Source organism: Plectropomus leopardus, chromosome 20 (assembly GCF_008729295.1).
Source record: "Plectropomus leopardus isolate mb chromosome 20, YSFRI_Pleo_2.0, whole genome shotgun sequence".
Taxonomy (NCBI): Eukaryota; Metazoa; Chordata; class Actinopteri; order Perciformes; family Serranidae; genus Plectropomus; species Plectropomus leopardus.
The window spans coordinates 11,017,209-11,041,506 of NC_056482.1; the positions used below are offsets into that span (position 1 = coordinate 11,017,209).

General features: G+C 39.8%; 1 protein-coding gene across 1 annotated transcript in view; it reads left to right on the forward strand.

The window, feature by feature from the left end:
• Positions 1 to 19,909: 19,909 nt before the first annotated feature.
• The window catches only part of LOC121959672 (inactive tyrosine-protein kinase PRAG1), a 56,934-nt gene continuing 52,545 nt past the window's right edge, over positions 19,910 to 24,298 (forward strand). Inside the window, exon 1 of the mRNA XM_042509118.1 lies at positions 19,910 to 20,147. The gene's annotated coding sequence lies outside the window, so the exon portion shown is untranslated. The remainder of the gene's footprint in view (positions 20,148 to 24,298) is intronic.

The window sequence follows — 24,298 nt, forward strand, 5'->3', positions numbered from 1 at the left end:
TTCTGTATAGAGTTTGTCTTAAAACTTTCAGTTTCATTCAGACCCTAAATTTCTTGTGTGGCTTTGCACCCATTTTAGTCATCATCATTCCATTTATTTTACAATCATACGTTCTCCACACTGACTAAGTTGACCTAACTGTGTCATCTTTCTTCTTTGTAGAGGATTTATTAGTATTCAAGAATTTGATGTGTAAACAAATAAAATTTGACTGACTGACTGACTGGAGTCAGTGTAATTTGGCTTCTCTAGAGGAAGTGCTTGTTTGAATATGTGTGGACAACACATTTCACTCCTAACTCAAATACTGATGTGAAGTCTGTGGCCTACATGTCGAACTATGGCGCACTGCGTACCCTGCAGAATCAGTTTTAAGGTTTACTTCATAAGATTTTGGCAACAAATGTACATGGTTCAATGTAGAAAAAAGCGTCATGGTTTTGCTTCAGGGACGTGTCTAGGGAGTGGCCTGGAGTGGCATGGACCACCCCGCTCTTATTGTCCTACCCATTATGATTGGCTAACTGTCCAGTCAGTTTGAACAGTTTGAATAAACTGAATTTTCGTTTGTAGGTGCAATTCAGCCTTAAACCAGAGGGGCAGTATTGTGCCAGAGTAGTGTCTGGCCTAACTAATTTTACATACAAATAAACTAGTACAAGTGTTAAAAAGTTACCTCAACAATTTCTTGAAAAAGTACGGAAGCTTTATTTTACATTTGTGTGGTGTCACTCTGTTGTGTTGTGATTGGGAGCTCTACTTGCTTTTTAATTAAACTGTTAACAGGAATGTAAGACACTGCCTTGTTAGTAATTAAAGTGCATATGGATAGTGGAGACAAAAATAGTAAATTAAAGCTATGCCGCCACGTGTGCCCACATAAGCGCTCATATTTTGTGCCACCTCTGGATAAGTCTGTGCCCCACTTGGGCCACTCCGGTAAAAAAAGTGTGGACATGCCACTGTTTGGCTTAAAATAAGTATGTTTGTTACCAGTGTCATGTTACGTCATGTGAAATATGTCACTAGTATGCTACACATACTATCACGCTACGTGTTATTAAAATACCTGATTGTCTTTTATTTTAACATGAGAAATAAACAAGAGTTTGTTTGATTTGGCTACGCTGCTCAGACTTTTTTGCTCTTTATTCTTCCATGGTTACTCACATGGTGCATCTCATACCACCACTAAAGGCTGCCTCTGTGCGTCAGGATGTTACGCCTAGGGCCACTGACCAAGCATCAGTATTTGATTACTTGGGAGTTAGACTGGGGTTGTGCATAAGCGTTACAAAATTGTCATCATGTCCATGTAAAAGTCTTAAAAGTCCAGTTGAAATTCCATTTTATCATCCCTTTTTGCAGTCAAAATAATGTCAAAAGATTTGTTAAAATGTGTTGTAGCTTCTTAATGAAATAATAAGAAAAAAAGGTCATAGGGGAAATACTCTTTGGTGTGTTGGTGTTTGATTGACAGCAGCCGGCAGGCTAAGCCCCGGCGGGGGAATGAGAGAAAAAGTAATGAGCCAACTAACCTGCAAACTGATGTTAGCAGTGTACATTTCTAAATGTGTTTGATTGTCAGTATCATAGGGTGCAGGACAAGACGTGTTCATGTTTCATATTAGATATGGAGAACTTGGCAGGAAAGCTGATGTGGCTTATTTTAAGTCTTTGGCTCTTGTATTGTGTAGCAGACTCCTGTCTGGCTGTTAGTCAGGGTGACTAACAACAGTAATGTTACTGCCCTATGCAAATATAGTCTAAAATTTAGCAATTCTCCATGAATAGAAAACTGTTTTCCCCTTTTCTGTTTCTCTTTCTTTTTTTGCACAAAGGAGAACACAGGACACATGATTTACAGAGCCGATATGTATACTGTAGCAGACACACAAAAAATGCTGATCCTCTCATCTTCCCCTGTAAGCGATCTTCTCTATCCCCTCTCTGTTTAAATTGGTGGGGCAGGTGTTTGGGTGCAGCAGAGGTTAATGCATCAATCTTCCATCTCCTCTGAGACCCGTGTCCACGACCCTGTTTCATGCCATTAAAAAGTAATTGTGATTAATGCACCCACACCCACAGGCACACTGTTATATCTAATCATGTTCATTTAATTAAACTTGGAATATGTTCCTTCATAATAATGAATATGATCTTTTTCACTCAGAGGATAATATTTTACTGTAAATTCACAATTGTGTTTTAGATAAAATCTTAAAAGATACTGGCTTTATTCCTTATTTTGTTGATTGTTCTTCTTTAACCTAGAAAACATTAACATCGCTTGCTCTGTTTGTGTGAAACTTTCCTCCAGCTGATCAAACCTATTCAATCACTTCTTATAAACATTTAAAACAGAGCAAAGCTGCACCTTTGGGAAATATAAACATCTGGCAGATGGATGATTACTACCAGGATGTTGTTGGTCTGCAGTGACTGAAGTAATTGTTGTTGTGGCTTAAAGCTTCCCACAACTGCCTCACGTTGTTATATGAAAAACAGATTATATTTCATATCTCTGACTCAGTGTTTGAATATAGAGAAGAGCGCCAGATGAATCTTAAACAGAAATGGGAGAATACAGTATGTAGAATACATTTATTTAATTTAAAAAAAAGATTTTTTAGAAAAGCGCACATATAAGGTGTTGATTATGGAGATAATATTTTGCATTATAATGATGATCATTACAGCAACCGTGATGTTACTATCACAGCTGCTCGTAAACAAGATGCAGGAGGATACGACAGCTGATTTGAATGCAGATGAGACAACCTACTGCGAGAGGGAACACTTCTCTCTGTGTGAAACCTCGAAATGCAAATCAGGTTTACCAATCATGATGACAGGATTACCGGAAGGAAGCACAACTCGTCTTCAGATTCTTTTCCTCTGGCGCTTCATTAACAGTCTATTCTGGTTTACTCTGTGAACATATTTGAGTTGCCCGGTCAAAAAATGTTTTATTGCACAACGCTCCTGCACTGTAATAACCCTCAAATATCGATTTCCTTTGATTTATTTAATATTAATGCAACTGGGGCTGGTTTGCACTTACAGGCAGAATTTTTAGGCAGCAGAGTAGATCTACAGTGAAGCAAATTATAGTAGTTTGATGCTACAGACTTTTTCCTTTCATCTAATGTTGTTGCAAAAATGCCTGCATTTAGTTTTTGTTTATTTAAAAAGGATTCTTATTTCATTGAATTCTTCATTCAGTTACGTAGCTGAAGCAGGGATGGTTAACAGTTGGCTAGGTTAATGGTAAGAATATTAGGCAAGCCAATCAGACACAGAGGAGGACACTTCATGCCTTTGACAACCTGAGATTGCCTGCCGGTTAGCGCTCTGCTAGTGTTAGTGTGAATAAAAAAATAATTATGAGGCTTCTCTAGACTTTACAAAGGACATGAATTCAATTCTCATAGTGAATTGAATCATTTTGTCTGCCAAAAATATCAATCAGAATGGCCTAACCCACATTTAACTATATTTATACAGATAGCAGTCCATTCTGATCAATATTTTTACATGCCAGAATGACCTGCTCCACAGTTAACTACATTACAAATTACAAATATACTTATAATGCATTATAATGCCTCTAAAGTGCTGTATAATCATAGTTATAAGCACTCATAGTTATTTATAATTCTGTATAAAATAATCATAATTCATTATGATGCCAATGTCTATAATGAATTATGAACATACTTATGATGCTAAAATTACTTTTTATTTAAATGGAGTCTGGTAGGTATGGTAATGCTGTTTGTGGGGCTGTTTCTGGTTAAACAAACAGCATAGTGCTCTAACAGAAAGGTCTAAGTCTGGAGCTTCCTTTCCACAATGATGAGGAACACTAATAACAACAATGTAAGTCTGTCAGTGGCAAAAACAAACAATTTTAGTGCACAAATGCCCATTTACATTACATTGCAGCCAGTTTCGCTGTTGTCAACTGCAGCGCCCCTGATCAGTACTGCACCAATTCAAAAAACTGTTGTCTTTTTTAGATTCTTAGACACAAAAAAGCATGATAAAATCAGGTCCAGATCAAATAACACCAAAGTTACCCTCTAATGGGAGATGACCATCTCACATTTTGAGAATAATGTTAGCAACTTAGCAATATTCAAAACTATTGCCCAGGGATACAATCTTTTTGTGACTATGTAGAGGTTCCCTTTATGCAGCACAGTCAACCACAATCTCACTGACGTAGAAGTCAATTTAGCACGTGGTGAAAAAACAGGTCATTGTAAGCTAAACTTAGAAAGACCGCAGCCAAACTTGATGCACGCTGATGCAGATATAAAGTTGAGATATAAACAAAGCAATAAACCTCTGCCTCTAAACAAAATGAGAAGTAAAGCCATCCAAATCTGCCATTTTCATCTCTGTTCCCCAGACAGACAGTTATTTCTGAAAACATGACTGGCTATTTTTACATGCTGAAAATGTCATCGTCGTGTTTACTGATTCTCTGTCCCACTTCATGGCACACCCTCTCCTCTCTTGTTCTACTTCTCTATCCCACTCAGTCTGAGCACTTTAAACCACAGATTTAACAAGCAAAGATTAAGATGGAAGGAGATCACACCCAGTTTCTGACTTTATAAGATGTGTGTTTTTCCACATCTGCTGTTATAATTACAAAGCAATCTGCCTCTCCACCCATTCTCTGTTGTTTTCTCATTGCCCTCAATTTCATCTGTCTTTTATCCAATTATCCAACTTTTTGTTCTTCCTTTGCCTATTTTCTAAATTCCTATCTCTGTGCTTTGTTCTTAACATACTCATAATCCACTGAGTCTTAAAAGTGATCTAGTTTATCTTTTATACCAAAACACTGCATTAGAAATCTGACAGTTTAATAATTCACATTTTCTAAGAGCAAAGATACTGTATGTGCGTGAATCTGGTGAAATTGAACTTGGAAACTTTTTAATACACCATGATTGTTGGTGGAGCAAGACAGAGGAAACAGCCACAGCTGTTCAGGACTTTAAGACAAAAGCTGACATGCTTTAAAAATGACCAAATGAATCACCTACTTGGCAAAATAAAACCACATACTATGTGTAATAGTAAATCTGCCTTCATGAGAATGATCATTTGCACACAGTCACTACAGAGATTTTAATTGTCCATAGTGTCACTGCTCACTTTGTCTGGACACCACAGGTGTACAGCTAAATGTTTTCTGGCCAAATATGTCAACATGTACAATTACTCAAATGTTAAGAAAATGATTTTTGCACACCCAGTATCTACCCCAGGCACCTCCTTACAACTTTCATGCCATACAAAAGCATAAAATTCCAACTTAGGAAATAGTTCAGATGTATGTTAGGGTGATTTCTAGTAGAAAATCACATGTGGTAAGGATATTAGGCAAAGTGCTCTGGCAGTGATCTTTCATTGTGCCCCTAAGCCACAGTGCAGGTAAAAGTTTGCCAAGCAGTTACTTCCCTGTTATGCACAGGGAGAAGGTGCTCCTGCAATAGAACTGCGACACCTTTAAGTCCATATCATCAGGATATATAATCACATGTTTACATGCTTAAATTTTCAAAAAACACTTTATTTTTCTCACACTATCTGTGCTAAAACACCCGCATTCACCCTTTCTATGAAATACTCTGTTTTAGCACTCGTCTCTTTGAGCACCACTCTCAAAAAACTCCAGGCTGCTCTGATTGGTCAGTGTTTTTGGGTCCTCTGTATTTCGTCATCTCTGCAGCATCACTAAAGCTGGGGGATGATGGTAATGCAGTGAAGTGGCACTTTCTACTTTGAAAATCACAAATGAAAGCTTCTAAACCAAATCTTCACAACCGTACATATTCAGCAGGAATATGGTCCAAAATCGGAAAGAGTCAAATACCATCAGCAACCAAGAATTGTTCCCCTGGCTTTAGCATGAAGCTACATGTAGCAGTGTACCTGAAACCCAGGAATGGCTGAAATTGATTATAGCAGCATATACTACCATGAAGAATCACCAACAAAAGCTCCCTAACAAAACCCTTCACAATTGGACATGTTCCAGCAGAAGTATGATCCACATTTGGCCAGAAATTAAAATCAGCAATCACTATTACGTTTCCCTGATGTTAGCATGTAGCTACATGTAGCAGTGTGTTTGCAGCCAAGGAATAACTGTAACAGAGCATTTTCTACTGGGAAAATCAAAGCATCTAAATCAAAATCTTCACAACCAGAAATGTTCCAGCAGGAATATGATTTAAAATCAAGGAGAATTTATGAACATCAGATACAAAGATTACATGTTTCATGGTGTTAACATATAGCTACATGTAGCAGTGTAGGCAACATAATGTAACACTTAGGCTACAGTATCACGCCTGCAGCAAAAGACCATACAAAGATAACTGTCATGAACTAATGTCAGCTTGTCTTGAAAGTAAAAAAAAAACCATTAAAAACAAAGTATTCAGAGAGGTCTGAGGCTTGAGTTTTTTGCTACCAGGTATTCCTTTTACATATGTTTACCTCATTATTTTAAACTTTGGCAGCGTGTGTATGAATATCCCACATTATAACGTTGTATATATGACAGAAAATAAGGAAAAGCATAAAAGGTCCTCCAGATAAAAATTCACATAAATGAGCATGCACACCCATACAAACACAAAATAATCATTCACACACATAAAACACACACACACATTCAGCACTAAAAGAATTCACTGCATTTATTGTACACATGAGGAGCAAGAAAAGGCTGTTTACTACAAGGCTTTTCATGAACAGCGCTCTTGTCTTTGGTGTTTGACATGATATAAAGACATGTGACCTCCAGGAGGTCATCAGAGGGTAGACAGGAGCACGGGGGGCGGGGTGAAGTCTGGAGCGAACGTGCGTCTGGGAACCAAGTGTGATTCACACGCTACTCATCCCCATACAGCTCTGTTCTATACAGAGCCTCGGGCACTTCACTGAGAGGGGGGCTTTTTTAGAAGTCCTCTGAGTGTTTGTGAGCGAGTTATAAAGACCTCCTGTGAATCAACAATGTACATTTCATTTGTCTGCTTCTGAGTAATCAAGGGTTCATCTTTTTTTAATTTTCTCTTTTGTTTCTCAGACTCAAAACACCCTGTGGAAAGCAACCCGAGCAAGACAATGCTACATTAGTTCAGCTTTGCATATTTTAACGGAAGAAGCCAGTGCACAGATAGAAAGCTGTTCACTTGTGATGTTTTGCTACACACGTGGCAGCAAGTGGATAAGTGTAACAAGTTGAAGAGGGTTGTTATTATCCACAAAGAGCCAATTAAAGCCCCGGGACTAAACCTCCTTTGTTGAGGATGTGAAAGTGACAACAGAGTGGTCGCAAAACTCACAGCTCCATGCCAACTACATTACTCACACTTTTTAAATCCTTGTTATTGGTATATTATATTTTTTTTTACAACAACTAGCTCATGGATAATCCCTTCATGATGCTTTGTTAAATTGGAAATTTTACAGAGAGAGAAAACAGAAAACTCTGGCATTTAGAGTTTAGATTGAGGGAGATACTGGGTTGTTGGGTTGATCTAAAGGTACAAGGAAGATTTATTTGTCATTTTTCTTAGACATGGTTTAAAAAGAAATAAAGTTAAAATGGAGCCTAAATCCTGCTACATCTTTTTGCCGTTGATGGAGGACTTGAGGAGTCTCACAGCCTGGGGAAAGAAGTTGCTCTGTAGTCTGGTGGTTCTGCTGCAGATACTTCTGTATCTTTTTCCAGATGGCAGCGGGGTGAACAGGCTGTGGCTGGGGTGGCTGCTGTCTTTCAGTATCCTTTGGGCTCTGTGCAGACACTCTCAGTTCACTGAGGTCATTGATGCTCTGTAGATGGGAACCAGTGATGTTCTGGGCAGTTTTAATCACGCGCTGTAGAGCCTTTCTGTCCTGGGCTGTACACGAACAATGCCAGTTTGTGATGTTTCCTGTCAGTATGCTTTCTATTGCTCCTCTGTAGAAGTTAACCAGGATCTTGCTCTGGAATTTCGCCCTCCTAAGTTTCCATAGGAAGTAGAGCCTTTACTGTGTTTTTTTTAACTTGGGTGGTGATGTGTGATGACCAGGATAGGGTCTCAGTGATAGTAATTTCAAGGAGCCTACAGCTGTTCACCTGCTCCACCTCTGCTCCACTATGTAGACACGGATGTGTGTCTTTGCTTGCTTCTTTCTAAAATCAATAATCAGCTCTTTGGTTTTTCTGATGTTGAGCAGTAGGTTGTTCTCTGTGCACCACACCAAGATTGTTGATTTCCTCCCGCTATGAACTCTCATCATTGTTCGTAATACGGCCAGTGATGGTGGTGTCGTTTACAATAGAGTTCTCCTGATGTCTGGGAGCGCAGTCATGGGTGTACAGTATGAGCAGGAGGGGGCTGAGTACATCGCCCGGGGGGGGGGGCCTCTGGTGTTGAGCACTAATGCAGAGGTGTGACTGCCAATCCGAACACTCTGGGGTCTGCATGTCAGGAAGTCCAGTATCCAGTTGCAGAGAGTTGCAATTCCCTCTCCTTTGTTGTAACTTTACCCCTTTTTATGTACCTTTCCACCTTTTTTGTTTTTCTCTGGTCTCTTACCTTCATCCTAAGCTGATAAAAATGTATCCTTTGTCATTAACCCTCATTAAAGTGTGTAAGTGTGCAGCTTTCATTATTCATTCATCATTGTTCAGACAAAAGAGATAGTTAGATGGATTCTTTAATAACAGGCAGCTTAAAAAGATTGTTTGGATCTTTTGAAGTGGCATTGTTTGAGGTATTTATCCATACTAAGTATATTACCTGCAGTAGATGGCGGTCGACAAGCCTCTAGTGCAGAGACAGACAGGAGTAGCAGCATGGAGGTAATGTACTGCTGAAGAGGGGTGCAAAAATGCATTTTAGCCCCTTAAAAATAAATATCTGGGGCGCCCACTAGCTCACCTTGTAGAGCATGTGCCCCAAGTATATAGACTATGTCCTTGCTGCAGGAGCCACAGGCTCAGTTCCAACCATGGTCCTTTGTTACATGCCCCCCCCCCCTTTCATGCTAATGCCTCTTTGCAAATTTATAAGTGTTAGTTTGGATTCACGACACTTGCACAATAACAAACTAACTAACTGATAGTGGCAGCGATAGACCAGCAACTCCAATGCGTTCTTATCCCAATTCATCATGTAGCTGTTATGCACTTTGTCACATCTTGCCACTTTGCAGTGAACTTTCATGTCTATTTATTACATTTTAGGTATCCTTCTGCATCTGCTGTTTACATTCCAGGATGGCGATACTTTAAAGAACTATTCCTTTTATGGATAAGTGTTTGTGAAAGGGAGTGATAAAGCGAGACAGAGAGTGGGTGCACATCCAGTCAGTCACATTGACACGACTAACTGTAATCATAGTACTGAAGATGATCAATCTTCTGTGAAACTCAGCAAGGCAGACAGGAAGAGACAGCAGGGCCAGGCAATGTTGCAATGTTGGTGCTATGTCGAAACTGGAGATACTTAAAAGTCACAACTTGACGTCTACTGGCACTTATTTAATGGGAAACATTTTGAATGAGTATTACAGTAGAGCATTGTATGGAACTGGGACGGACTATCTTTCTTTCTTGCCTTGGGGGAAATGGTTTTCTTAGTAATTATGGGTTCACTCTCTTGGCGTACAGAATGGTGATAAAGAAACCTGAAGGTTGAGTCAGTAAATAGCACATTATTTGACTTATTTTAGTTGTTTTAATGAACTGTGTTGTTCATATTGTTGCCCATTTTAATGTTTTATCCCATCACTAGCAGCCGGTTTATCCCCCACTACCTCTTGTGTCTTGCAGTTTCTTTCTTTCTTTTGTATTCTGTTTGCAGTGCATTACATAACTGTGTTTTCTGTGGTTATTTTGAATACAGTTGGTTTGTTGTTTCTGTAAAGTAAAGTAAATTTGACATGAGTCTGTTATGAAGCTGTAGCAAAAACACCTGACATGACTCATGAAGACATTTAGAGGCTTGAGCTCCTTGTGTCTTTGCATTTGTGTTTGCATTTTTTGAGGTTGGTGTATCAGCCTGTTTTTGCAGAATCTCTTTTATAGTTGCTTTCCCAGCAGTCTCATTGGGTACTGCTGGATACATTCACAATTATGCTGATAATGAAAATTCAATTCAATCAACTTATTGTGACTGATTTTTTTAATGACAATCCACACTAAAAATCATATATCTTCCCATCCCTGGCCCTCATCCCTAATGACTGGGTTGATGAGTTGGTCTTCGGGCTGTGTGAAATGGCAGAGAGGGTGGAAACAAGTCTAATTATGATGAAAGACTCGGTGTAGAGGGAGGTTTTTTAGTCACTTATGTGCATAGAAAAATACTTTGAGAAAATAGTTTGAGACAACAAAACACAAATATGCAAATTGAATCAAATTTTTGTTGTTTTTTTGATTGATTCGTACAGTAGTGTTCAAAATGCTGCAAAACTGTCATTCAGTGCTCATATATTTATCTTTATATATATTTTCCTGACTTAATGGGGATGCAGATTCCAACCAGAAACCTGCCAACACTGATGCATTTTCATCAAAAGACAAAATGTTTTCTTCTTGCGTTTATGTCTTTGGCCTCATTTCACCACTGTTTGTTATGGCCCTGTCTTCTGCTGATGCATTCTGGGAAAGGCTCCAGCACCCTTTTAAGAGAAAAAAAAAGCAGGTAAAGAAGCAGAATGAAATATGTGGTTTGTGGTCACATAAAGAGTGTCAACATCTATGAGGACTTGTGAAATATTCGAGTTAGAGTACATATTCACTACAGTTTAACCTAAAATTGTGTTTGTGTTTGAAATTACTAATCATGTGCAATAGCAAAATAAGTAAATTATGACATTTCTTTTGGTATCATAGTCATGATGCAGTCATAAGTTAGGAGGTGTTTTATTTTGGAAATGTATATATCCTCACATTTTCCCTTCAGATTTAAACTTTGCATTGTAAAGTTCATGATTTTTTAAAGTCATCTGCTCCATTACCCATTTCTACTGTACCAAAAGGGGAATAAATCATCATCATTTTAGACAGCCACCAAAATCTGCAGCATGATTAAAAAAAATGGAGAGATCTGATGCAGGGTTAGAATTGTTCCCCTATTATGCTTCTTCTGCAGGTTTTAGAATCCCACCATATATAACATTTTAGACAGGCAGCAACATCTGCAGCATGATTAAAAAAAAACACTCATAGGACAATGTATGTCCACTCTCTTTGAATTGTGCTTTAGGTTGGGAGGCCTGGGTTAAACTCATTTTGCACAAAACTCTCACAAGTAGTAAATTCCTGTCACCACAATGGAAAAACTAATAAAAAGGCATCTGATAAGTGTCTAACCACTAACAATTTAGATTTTTGCAGATAACCAGAGTTATCTACTTATTTCTCTCTCTCTCTGCATGTGTGTGTGGGAGAGAACCCCCACTGTGAAGTTAGGGCTTTGGCTGACTTGTTCAAATTATCTCTGCCTCCCATGAACCTGTGAACTCACACACTCCCGGTGCCCTGCTATGATAGCAGAGGCCCGGTCTGACCTGGGCATCTGCAGACAGCTAATGCATCTGGCAGATGGTTCTGTGTGTGTGTGTGTGTGTGTATGTGTGTGTGTGCGTGTGTGTGTGTGTGTGTATCGGTGTGCGTGTGTACATCTGTGAAAACTATGCTAACATTCCTGTTTATGTGTGTTAAGTATTCAAGCAGAGCAGCAGCCCCATCCCAGGACAAACAGGTCAATGGTGTGCAATAGGTATTAGAGCGGTTTGAGTGTGAGCCAGATGAGCAGCCAATCACAAACTGACCAGCTGGTATGTGTTTGTACCACTGCCTGACAGACATGCCTGCCTGATAGCAAAAGTCTATCAGCTTTGGTCCTGCGGACTGTAATGAGATTTTACCTTTTGATTGAGTACGTTCACAGTGAAACCAGGGCTGCAGAAAATAGTCTGTTCTGTTGGTCAGCAGCTCCGGTCTGTGTGAATTACTGTTGTAAATCACTATGAAAGGTGTAAAGAATTTTAAAAAGTCAATGATATTCTCAGTGTTCCTGATGATAAAGTGACATATGCATTTTCTGAGTAATTTATGTCATGGTAATTTGTTTCAGTTATTTTAACTTAGTTTTGAAGTTTTCTTTTCTTTTTTTTCTGTCAAGTATAGAGTTATAGCCATGGAGTGATTAGCAAATGTTTGCACAAAGACAAGTAACTGAAAAAAAAACAATCAACTTTGCTATGTACCAACACTCCTAAAACTCACCGATCAGCACATTATATCCTTCCAGGGCTTAGGTTTTGCATATAGATAGTGGAATGATGTCTCTAACAATATTGTGGAAGGAAAGAATGATCCCTAACAGTATTTGAGCAATCTCACCTGCATTATCTGTGTGACGGCTTTTTGTAATGGTTTTCAATGAGAGTGAAGCGTTTTGCTCACTGCTTTTGCATTGCTGAGCGCTTCGCATTTATCAACTGTATGCACCTTGAATTTTAACAAACCACTTACGTTTCAGCTGTGCACCACTCAAAGATGTAACCGCTAAAAGGTAGGTGAGGACTCATTTCCTCATTATTCATATTCACAACAATACTAAGTAACTTAAAGATATCATTGTTATAGCTACCACACTATATCACACCATCATCTCCACTTTGTAAAACAAGCTAGCTTGCTGACAAGCTTTGCTGAGCATCCCACACAATGCTTACCAGAGACATTTAGTTGTCTGGCAGCCAGATGCCAACTTATTTAGTTTGTTGTAGTGTAATGAGGAGGTATCACATCGGTAATTCCTCGTTTCCTAATTTCAGCCTCATAAATCAGCAATTCCTCACCCACTGTGGCACTCTTAACGTGAGGAATAAAAATGGGGCGTATTACAAAGTTCAACTCAAAACAGTGTGCTGCATTGTGCCACATCGCGCTGTATCACTCTACGTCGCTCACGGGCAGTTTGGAGAGTCCAGTAGAGAACAGTGCAATTAAACTGATATAGCCACTGACAGGCACATGCATTGCATCCAGTTAGGACACAGTGTTACGCTAAGGACGGGTGATTTTGTGTTTAAAATAGGACACAGCAACCTGAAAACCTTCCTCTGATCAGGGCCTAACTGTTTCTTGATGAACAAGTGCTTAACTGTGCTTAACAGCTGTTTGCCATGCTAAGCTAAATCCCCTCTGCCTTTAGCTTCATGTTTAACACACTGATAAAAGAGAGGCATCAATGTTCTTATCTAATTTGGTAAGGAAGCAAATAAGAAAAAATCCCAAAATGTCAAAGTTGTTGCTTTAATGTTTATGTACGCAAGCTTTGAACCTTTGACTTCCTGTAAAATAGCATTTATTTTCTAAAGCAGATGTTCATCTTTGTACTTGTTCTTTTCATATCACTTCAAGCCTTGAAAATAAACAGAACTTTTAACTTGAAACCCTCAATTAAAGCTCTATTAAACAGCAGGTAACCATAGCAACAATACTTATTCTTCACGCTATATTACCAGTTAACTCCAAACGAACTATGGCCTGCAAGCAGCATTTCAAACACTTGATGATGATTTAAACACAGGCTCTCTCTGTGATAACACACTGTGAGGTGTCTGGAGGTAAAGTTTATATAGAACATGATGGATTCTCCGCTTCATAAAGTTTTGAAACTGGATAGCTCATGATCCAACTTTAAGACATACTTTATCTTCTAAGTAATCTGGGTACATTAAAGGAAGATTATTTAAGAAAATCTCTCAATCTCTATAAACAAATGATGTGTCCTATTGATGGTGAAGGGTTTCTTTTGTGTGTGTGTGTGTGTGTGTGTGTGTGTGTGTGTGTGTGTGTGTGTGTGCGCGCGTGTTTCCTAATCAGAGTATGTAAGCCTGTAGGGACAGGTACAGGAATGCAACGATTGAGGCAGTGGAGAAATATCGTCATCGGAGGCTGTGTCGGTGATAGAAAGTAGGTGGGTTTATGTGTGCGTTGTTTGACTTTATAGGTAAGTGTGTGTGTGTGTGTGTGTGTGTGTGTGTGTGTGTGTGGTGTGTGTGTGTGAGGTGCGGCTCTGCCTTGCCTTATCTTTGCATTCCTAACTACACAGACTCCTTTACACAACTGCCATGGCAACTAAGGAGGGCAAAAGCACTAAATCTGACACCCACCTCTCCCTTTGACACACACACGCACACACACACACACACACAATTAATTCCTGGTGCCTGGCTCTCAGAGGCATATAGTTACATGAGGGGGTTACCTTTGAATGTTGAGGTTTTAAGAGGGACGACCTGCAGAGAAGAAAGTGAGTCCTGAGGGAGCTGGTGTACATTCTGCCCCTCTCGCTCTTTGTACTGTTTCCTACAAGCAGTAAACACACCGACTGCAAACAGAGGCTCCTTCCCTCTTTCATCTTTTATTTCAAACACCTGTTGAAAATGTTCAAATTTCACTTGAACTTTTAAAAGTTGTTTTTTTGAGGGGTTTTTTTTTTCAGCAGAGGGGAATCTGAGAGACGCATTGAGTTTCCAGTGAGTCTGATGTCTCCAGTGACAGACTAAAGAGTATTCTTAACATGCAGGCCAAATGCAAACAAAGACCTTTTGGTGTCGTGACAGGATATCTTTTATGGGGGCCTCCTGTGGTAATGGGGAAGTGACACACAGAAACAGACAGAAACCTGAGCAGCACAATACCTGGTTTGTCAATTAGCCCAAACAAACACAGTGAGAGAGCAAAACTCTGAACTTTTCCTTTTGGGGAAGATAAATTCATGACTCAGGCAACAATGCATTCCAGTAAGTCCACATTAGCATGTAATTAGAAACTGAATGAAGGAAGGCCATATTTTGTATTAAAATATTTGCAATAGTTTTACATACGATGCATGCCATGTATTGGCAATGTCCCTGAATACAGTTGCCGACTTTTGCTGCACACTGTACCCCACTCTCTCTAGAACTGATGGAAGGTTTAAATGTTTAAGGGGAGGTTAATGACAACACAGCATTTTTAAAGACGTATGTTTCGCTACAGCCTGCTGGCCACAATACATGTTGGCATTGTACGTTTCTGCAACCCTGGATATGTTACAGTTGTATGTTATTATGTTGTGGATACGTTTCAACAACACTGTAGTCAACGTGTTTGGGTTTAGGCCATAGACTGAATAAAAGTAATGACATCACCCATTGGTTTGTGGACTGCTGTTTTAAAGCCTTGAGTTTGGCATTTTGCCAATTGCCACCTTGGACATTTTAAACCAGAAGTACCCATACTTGGATGAGAAGTGGAGTTGTGGGGGAGCAAGTGACGGATCTAACTTATAGACTGTAGTGACGCCTCGCAGACAGCCTGTCACTAAAATCAGCCACACCCTTAACTGTGCAGAATTTTAAGCCTTGATAAAATGTAAATGTTAAGCTCTATAAAAATCATCTTACAGTTGTCATATATGTTATAATTAGCTATAGCAACCAAAACTGTTTTTTGCACCAGGCTGTAAACATGTTTATTTCTGCTGTAAAGTTGGGCTTTTTAACCTGGGTGTCTATGGGGATTGACTCGCATCAAGAACCAGCCTCAAGTGACCATTACAGGAAATGCAGTTTTTGGCACTTTTGTGTTCGCTCCATTTATCAGCCCAGGAAGTTGCCACTTGGTTTGGGTACAAAAAACACTTGGTAATGGTTAGGAAAAGATCAGGTTTTGGCTTAAAATACCTGGTATTGGTGGCAAAATCCTGGCTGGAAATGCAACAATGTCTCAATATCAGCTTTTCACGGCACTATCCCAGCATGAAACACAGCAATGGGTCATTAAAAAAACACAGTTTCGGGAGTTTGTTGGTTGGGAACAGTGGTCTGCAGTTTGGCTGGAGTCTTACTTAAGTGTCATGCCACCCACTCTCCCATCCACCACCTGATGACAAGGTCAGCTCATATACTACTTCACTTTAGAGTAATTGATATGAAATATACAAATGCAACATGCTCATGGTTTGCAGAAACGTGTAATACCTGTGTTTTCTTCTGGCTGACAAGGCTATCTGCTGAGTGCATTCATGCGATATGTGCCTGCAGAAGAACCCTCCCAAATGAATATAATGTGAGAAGAAAATGTACCTTCCATATAGTTGGTTTCATCTAAATCCCGATATAGTCACTCTAATGGGCTTTTATTCAAAGAACCATTTTCACCAATCAGATATTACTCTACTCATCATGACTGACAGCGGACTCTGAGATAGTGTCCTGTCTGACCTGAGTAATGCCTTCAGTCACCAGAAAAAAAGCCTCTTTCTTGCTACTTTGCATTAAAACCCACTTCTCTCCTTGCTGAATTTAATTTGAGATGATTGTCCCTTTAATAATTCATTCATGCTGAGAAAAAAGAGAGCAGGTACAGCAGTGGGAAAGCTGGGCACGTGTATATAGGCGAGTCTAAATCCATCCTCTATGCAAAAGTGACTCGATGTATATCATCAAACATTAATATTCTGTGTTTTTATTGACTTATTCTGTGCTTGTGTGATAGTGTTCATGGTGCAGTGATACAGGGCCACCAGGAGACAGCATATATCATAGACTTGTCAAAGTGCTGCTCATATTTCAGTATCCTGACGTCGTATCTGGGACCTGGGCGGTTCATGATTGGCTCTTCTCCAGATGCATCTTCATGTTGCAGTACACACAGTACAGAGAAGCTGCCTCTATTCCAGTCTCTCTCTCACACACAGCTGCTTGCAGCAAGTCAACAAACTGCCAATTCATCAGTGTGCACAGTGTAGCTGAGGCTCCCATGGCCAGATTAACATTAAGTGACTCTGATTCCCTTCATAATTTAAGGAAGCGCTATCAAAGATGAGCAACTCCAAATGTTTTATGGGACACGTTGTACAACAGCCTGACAACTTCAGCCTCATGCCAGCACAAGCAAATACTGTGGCATGCAATACATGCAGGCCAAGTGCATCTTTAATTTATGCATTATCATTTATACATATTATAAGGTTGGTGGATGTGACATAAGGAAGAATTTAGCCAAAAAAAGTTCTCCCACACTTTTCCCTTTCTTCTCTCTCAATTTCCCTTGAGATTTTCCTCAGTATAATTTCTACTGAAGAAATTATGTGGGAAAAAGGCTTCCAACACTGCAGTGTCATAAGTGATTCCACCCCCCTGCTGTGCTCCTCTAATTTGGATGCTCCCACAACATCACAGCACTAAAATCTCATCTTGAGATGGAAGATTTATCTTGTTGCGTCTCGTGAACATATTTACACAACCGCCCTTCCCCTGAGTGTGAACACCAACAACGAGATTCTTAGCACAGATACACATCAGTACTAGAACAGGATATGCTGCTTCCTGCGTGAATTTACCATACGATGCAATATTAATTTGCAATTCACAAGCCAAGCCTTTGTAGCAGAATGTGCCTCGAAGCTTCCCCGAATTTTTATGCAAAGCGCAAGCCATTTGAAATGCCCCATTAGCAGAATTATTACATGCTCTGTGCTGCCAAAAATAGATGCAATGCAACAAACTCTTAATCCTCTTGAGAGGATTGTGACTCTGTCCAAATTCAACAGGTGGCCTTGTAAAAGATATCACTTTTCCTGGATCCGGTCTCTGCTGCTGTGCCACTTATGCTGATTGTCTCAGCGCCGCTATAAATCCATGCGTGAGGTTCAGGAAACTGTCGGGTTCTGTGTCCAATCGATTCATGGACATGGATGTGTCCTTTTGCAGGAAGTAGAGGAATGGGATCCTCAGAGTGGAGGGAAGGGCTGCTTGATTCTGGGGTTAACAGATCTAGTGCTATTTTTTCTGCTGTTATTCTTGTCTTTAGGGCCTTGTCTTTTGCAGTGGTGTAATGTAACAAAGTGAAAATACTTTGTCACAGTACTCAAGGTACTCAAGTATCTGTACTTTACTTGAGTTTTATTTTTCTGTCAATTTTCACATTTACTCCTCTACATTTCCTAAATGAAATGTATACTTTTACTCCACCACATATACCCTAAGCATCTTAGTTACTTACTACAAAATGTAGGCTCCATTGTTGAGATGGCAAATAAATAACCTTTAAAATTCCCAGCACTCGCATTAATATTAACAGCATTTACTTATAACTTTACTTTCAATATTTTATACATTTAATATCATAAAATAACTTCTGATACTCATGTGCGGTAAATATCAGATAGTTCATGACTTCATGACATCATCCACCACTGGTCCTTTGGCAACTCAAACAAAACCAAAAGGTCTGTTAAAATGAGTCACGAAGCCAACAGATAACATCTTGTTTCACTGTTATTTCTCAGTAAGACAAAAGAGGAGATGTGCAGTTAAAAGGTTAATCTCTACGGATGACTGCCTTCATCCAGCACAGCGGCTGTGTTTGCCACTCTGTGAGCTTTGTCTCTCCTTTTGCTGCCTGTAATGGAAACCAGCAGGGGTCCAGCCTGGCTCAGTAGCAGCGGCAGTGTTTTTCTAGCACTCTGTCACCCTGGTCATGATAAACAGAAGCAGGAGCAGCCAAGGGGGGCAGCAGGAGGGAAGGGCAGCAAAACCCAGGAAAGCTTGTATACATCCACCTTCAACTACATCAGAGGGCTCCTGTGATCAAGACTGATTGCTTCCAGAATAAACCTGCACAGACCAGTTGGCTTTTAACAAGGGTTGTCCCAATCGAATTGGAGAGATCAGTATCGGGCCGATCAATGCATTTTTCAATTGATTGGGACTGGTTATTTTGAGCGCGTGCCCCACCCGATCCTTTGTTTACGTCCGCTGTCACATGGGTGTCTTAAACAGTGAGCAGGAATTGTGGCAGATATTGAGGTTTTATTGTGATGCTTCTACTCTAATAAATAGAAACTGATTTTTTTTCATGCTCAACTTAAGCTGCTGCACCACTTTTTTATTTTTATTTTTATTTATTTTTATATGGATTTTGTTCATTTTCAGTCAACTAGTTTTTCTATAATGTTATAAATAAGAGGAATTGCTCTCGATTTTTATTTGTTGTGACTTTGGAATGTTGAAGTACAACTTTAACACAGCTCTGAAGTAGAATTGTGATTATATTACTTATTTATAGTATTCTTAACCCCTCTGCAAAAAAACAAATAAATAACCAGCAACAAAAAACAAACAAAAAAAATGCTGCACTTTACTTTGTTTTCTTTGTTATTTTGTTAAAAAATAAAAACAAAAACAAAAGCTGTGCAAAGTGGAATAGTGATAATTGTGACAAGAGCCAGACACAAATATTCAATTTTTAGTTTTCTACTGTTATTTTGTTAAAAGTAGGCTATTTAAAAAAACATAGGAACTGTTTGGACGCAGATTTCTTTTCTTGTATTGCGTTGCAGAGCTATTAACTGTAAAGCACATACACTGGATTGATTTAAATAACTTTAAAGTATTTGAAGTGTGCATTGTGCAGCTGTATTATACAGGTAAATACAAGTATCGGATCGGGACATGATAGGGGAAGATACTAAGTATCAAATGACCCAAATTAAACAAAACAAACAAAAAAAACAACCCAAAAAAGTCCCTTGATTTCTACTTTTAACAGAAAATGTGTATGTGAGCCAACACACCTTTTGCCTCAGGCTGCAGCTTTAAATTTTGAGTGGAATTTTCTGCAAATCAAATGACAGCTGGGTTGTTAAAAAAAATCCCTATGACAGCTAATAGAACAAAAGCCTTAATGAAAATCTGCGAGTGGCCACTGACCAGACTGCATGGTTGGTTAGCAGAGCTCCTCCCACCTCCTTGTGCTCCCTCCACGCTGCTGCTGCTGCTGCAGAGGACTCCTGCTCCGCCTCAAACACTCCACCTCTGCACGGTGCAACAGCAGCAGCAGCAGGAGCACGAGCCGGAGCCGACACCAGTCTGCAGTAGCTGCAGTCTCCTGGGTCATTAACCTGTCGCATGTGGGATAACTGAAAATAGACGGATATCTGCTTTTGTGGGAATTAGAAGAGCGGAGACGACTCAGTTGTGATTTTTTTGTATGTGTCTTTTTTTCTCTTTTTCTGAAAGCTTTTGTGTTGCCAGGGAAGAGAAAGTCCGAGCAGGTAAGCAGCCAGTCAATATAACCTTGGCTACGATGTAGCTTTGATTTTTTTCCTCCTTTAGGCTCCGATTTATTATGTCAGCGATACAGGTTGAGCCAAAGTTCCCTATTAACGTATTAACGCAGGTAATGAAAACAGCTATTTTGCCAGTTCCCCCAACACACTAGGACATTTTTTCAGCTACAATAATCCGCCGTAAACCAAACTTGGCTACAGACAAGTGTTTTAGCCCCATTTATCAAATCTAAAAACATCACCTTAAACCTAGACATGTAGGGTGTAACCCATGCCGAATTTGTCTTGACTAAACATGCTCTTAAAATATTCAAAATAATAGCCTTCAGGTGGAAGTTTTGAGATATTTGTCAAAAGTTTAGAAGTTTTGGCGGAAATCCCAAGCGAGTATCGCAGAAACAGGTTGTACACCCCCCCGTGAATGAATGGGCTGAGAGTGAGGCAGCCGTGACAAATGTTGCTTGTGAATGCATTTGTATTCAAAGTGAGTGACTAACATGCTGATGTGACCTGGTTATCAGACCGTGATGTGGACTATAGGTTGTCTAATTATTTCGATTATGAGTGACTGATATTCTGTGGGCATCTCATTCATTAAAGTGTATGTGTTTTTTTGTTGTTGTTGTTGTTTTTTTTTTGTTGGTAGGACAGCAATTCAGTAAAATCAGTCAGTTGGATAATGCAGTAAAGTACAGTATTGTGCAAAGGATTTAAATACAAAAAAAAAAACCCACCAAAAAAGTCAGAACAAAATGGTTTCTTCAGAATGAACTTTAATATTCAATGTGTAAAACATGGAATTGTATAACCATAACAAAAGGTAGTTCAAGCTATTAGGCTGTGGACAAGTCTTGGCTGCAACCTGGTGTAAATACACTAGAAGATACATTTTATAAATCTCATATTATCTTCCCACCAGAGCTGCTAAGTTGAAAGGGAGGTTACTCTATATATTTGCAACTTTAGCCCGTTCAAGTTGTTTTATTCTGAAAAATGTGCATTTTAAATACTGTATATGCATGTCCTGTATGTCCTAGTTGTATTTTAGTAAAGAGACTACTGAGAAATAAATATTTATGATCACAATAACCTTGCTAAAATAACAAAGTTTATGGTGGCCTAAGACTTTTGCACAATAAAGTCATTTTTCAATAACTCTACAGTAATAACCATCAGATATATATAATTTGGGCTGTCTAAGTGCTTGCTCGTGGATGTGCGTGTGTGGTGGTGCTGGTGCCTTCTGCTGCAGAAGGATCAGACAAAGTGCACTTTTACCAGCTGTTGAGTGTTGATAAGCCCCCTAACCTTTACCTTAATTACTCCGCTTGCTCACCATATCTCTGGGCTATTTAAACTGTTGCCATCCGGTCTGACATTGCACCCTGACTGCATTCTTCCGTTCATTACAGCCGGTTAGCTCAAAGCAAATACCTAGTTTTGTTTTGCTTCAGGAAAGCAATGCACAATTTTGGCTTGTCTGGAGTCTCACATTAGAGAAGTGGGTTTTTATTTCTCAGCTAAACTGAAGGTGTTTTTTGAGACATCTAGTGGCCATGCGACTTGTGTGTGTGATGCACAGAGGTCATGGATCTATGATGCATTTGACTTCAAGGCTCAAATCTTAATGAAATGGCCCAAAACAAATTCCACAATAAATTCCACACCAGACTAACATCCAGCCTCCAGTCATTTTGCCCTCTTCTTGTTTATCCAGCCCCCGACTTCTGACATACTCGTGAGATATTTTTCATAGTTTTTTTTCATTAATGGCAGGCGTTGGATTTTATCATATGGCTGAACTTCTCGTGGTTATGCTCTGTGTGTGTTTTTACAAGAGGAAGTGAGAAATATTGGACCTTGAGCTGGAGAAGGTGTGGGGAATGTAGACAGCGGGGTCTATCTCTGTTCAAACAAGCAGGGATGAACATGTAAACAAGAGGTAGAATAACCAACAGTGAGGTGCAGATTGAGATGTGTTTCTGTTTTCTCTGGAATTAAAGAAAATGTTTAATATGATATGTCCACTTCTTTTGTTTTCTTTAATTCTCTGCGGGGGGAGTAGACCAACATAGACTTAATTGCCCCTGTCAGTTTGGTCTTAAAGGGATAGTTCGGATTTTTTGAAGTAGGGTTGTATGAGTACTTATTCATAATCAGTATATTACATACAGTAGATGTCAGTCGACGCGCCCCCAGTTTAGAGGAACAGGCAGGGGTTTGACGTGGAAGCTAAGCAATGTAATGCTGTGGATGCGGTCAGCAACAAAACTTATTGTAGCCAACCAAAAAAAGTCTCACTTAAAACCAGACTCTATTGAGAAAAAATAATAATTTTAGCTTGCTGAACATGGGAGTTGCTAGTCTATCCCTCCCTTGATCAGTTTGTTGGTATTGTTGTGTGACTGTGGTGAGTCAGAAAGTTACACAGTAACACAAACAACATAAATGACTGCGGCAGTGGTAGATAAGCAGCTCCTGTGTTCAGCAATGTTAAATCACCATTTTCCCAATGGGATCTGGCCCTGAGGAGAGCAGTACAACAGCTTTATTTTCCCATTGGAAATCACTTTCTGACAGTAAGGTTAAACAGGTTAAAGTACTTTCAGTATAGCGTACACTTAAACTGATACTGATTTTTTTATTTTTAGGTGGAACTTTTTTAGGCAGCTGAAATGTTTCTTGTTGCTGACCCATCCACTGCAGTAGATTGCTTAGCTTCCCTGTTGGACTCCAGCCTGTTTCTCCAAACTAGGGGCATGCGGACTGACATCCATTGTTTTTAATATACTGCCTATTGATAAGTACCCCATACAACCCCTCTTTAAAAAAAATCAGAACTATCCCTTTAACTCACCAAACACACCATGACAGTGCTCCGTCTGTCTATGCTTTGCTGTTGCCTGACTGTCCCACAAAACTCCTGAGACGTGTTCTCTACAGCAGCAGGCCTAGTGGCTTAATGATCAGTCATTGCTTCATATGACTCATGCAACACGCCATAAGATGTTAGGCAAGGCTCCGTTTCCTCTGTTGTCGCAGGAACAGTTAAACAAACACTGAGCTAGTGGGTGCTTTCCTGCCCAAACTGAGTCAGACAGAACAAAGAAAAATGTAAACATGCATTATGTTTATTAACAGGAAAACTCTTCATTCCTATAGAATTAGTAAGATGGCAAAGTAGTTATACTGGAGCCATGAATTACCAGGAGTCTTTACAAGCCTCAAGCATTCCTTGTTTTTATGGGGGGATCTTTTGGTTTAAGAGTTTAAAAATTAAGAATCTCTAGCTTAAAGATTGCCTAATGTAATGGTCACATTTTGGCTACCTGAGTGTTTATATACCCTGTTTTCATTATCCCAGGAGAGAAAGTGTTCCTCCTGCTTCCTCTGTTTTCCAGATAATGAGTCTAGATGGTGGCCTAATGTTGCTGTGTGTCATTGCAGCACCTTGTTGAGAAGCAATTACAGCTGTGCAGAGAACACAAAGAGGGACACTCAGATGCAGGGAAACAACTGATCTCTATGAAATGGTGTTGATCTTCTCACTGTCAGCCCAGTTAAACAGGACACACATAAGAGGGAGAGAAAGGAGGTAGGTGTGTGTGTGTGTGTGTGTGTGTGTGTGTGTGTGTGTGTGTGTGTGTGTGTGTGTGTGTGTGTGTGTGTGTGTGTGTGTGTGTATAGGTCAGTTTGTTTGTGAAAGGAGGACACACATGTGGAGTGGGAGGTTTGTGTGTGTGTGGAGGGGGGGATGGGAGGTGGTCGTGGGTGTGAGATTCACCCTGGTGAGACTTGCGCCTTTAGACATTCCTGACATTCCGACCTCCGGGATGCTTGAGGCTCCTCCGTCTTCTTCTAGCATGTCGGGGGCTGCAGAGGACTCTGGAGGGCTTTTATGTCGCGGGGCTCACACCGGCAGGCCCTTCTGGTTGAACAGAAACCACATACCCTCTAATTTAGGAGGCCATGGGAACAAGCAGCACAGCGCACACCAGGTCTTCTTAGGTTACATCCGCGAATGACACTTAAATCCCAACGAGGGTCTTCAATTAGCTTTAAGACACATGTCAGCCTGGACCCCCTCATCACTGTCTAAACACTTTCAAAATCATGTTAAACTTTTTTAACTTAGT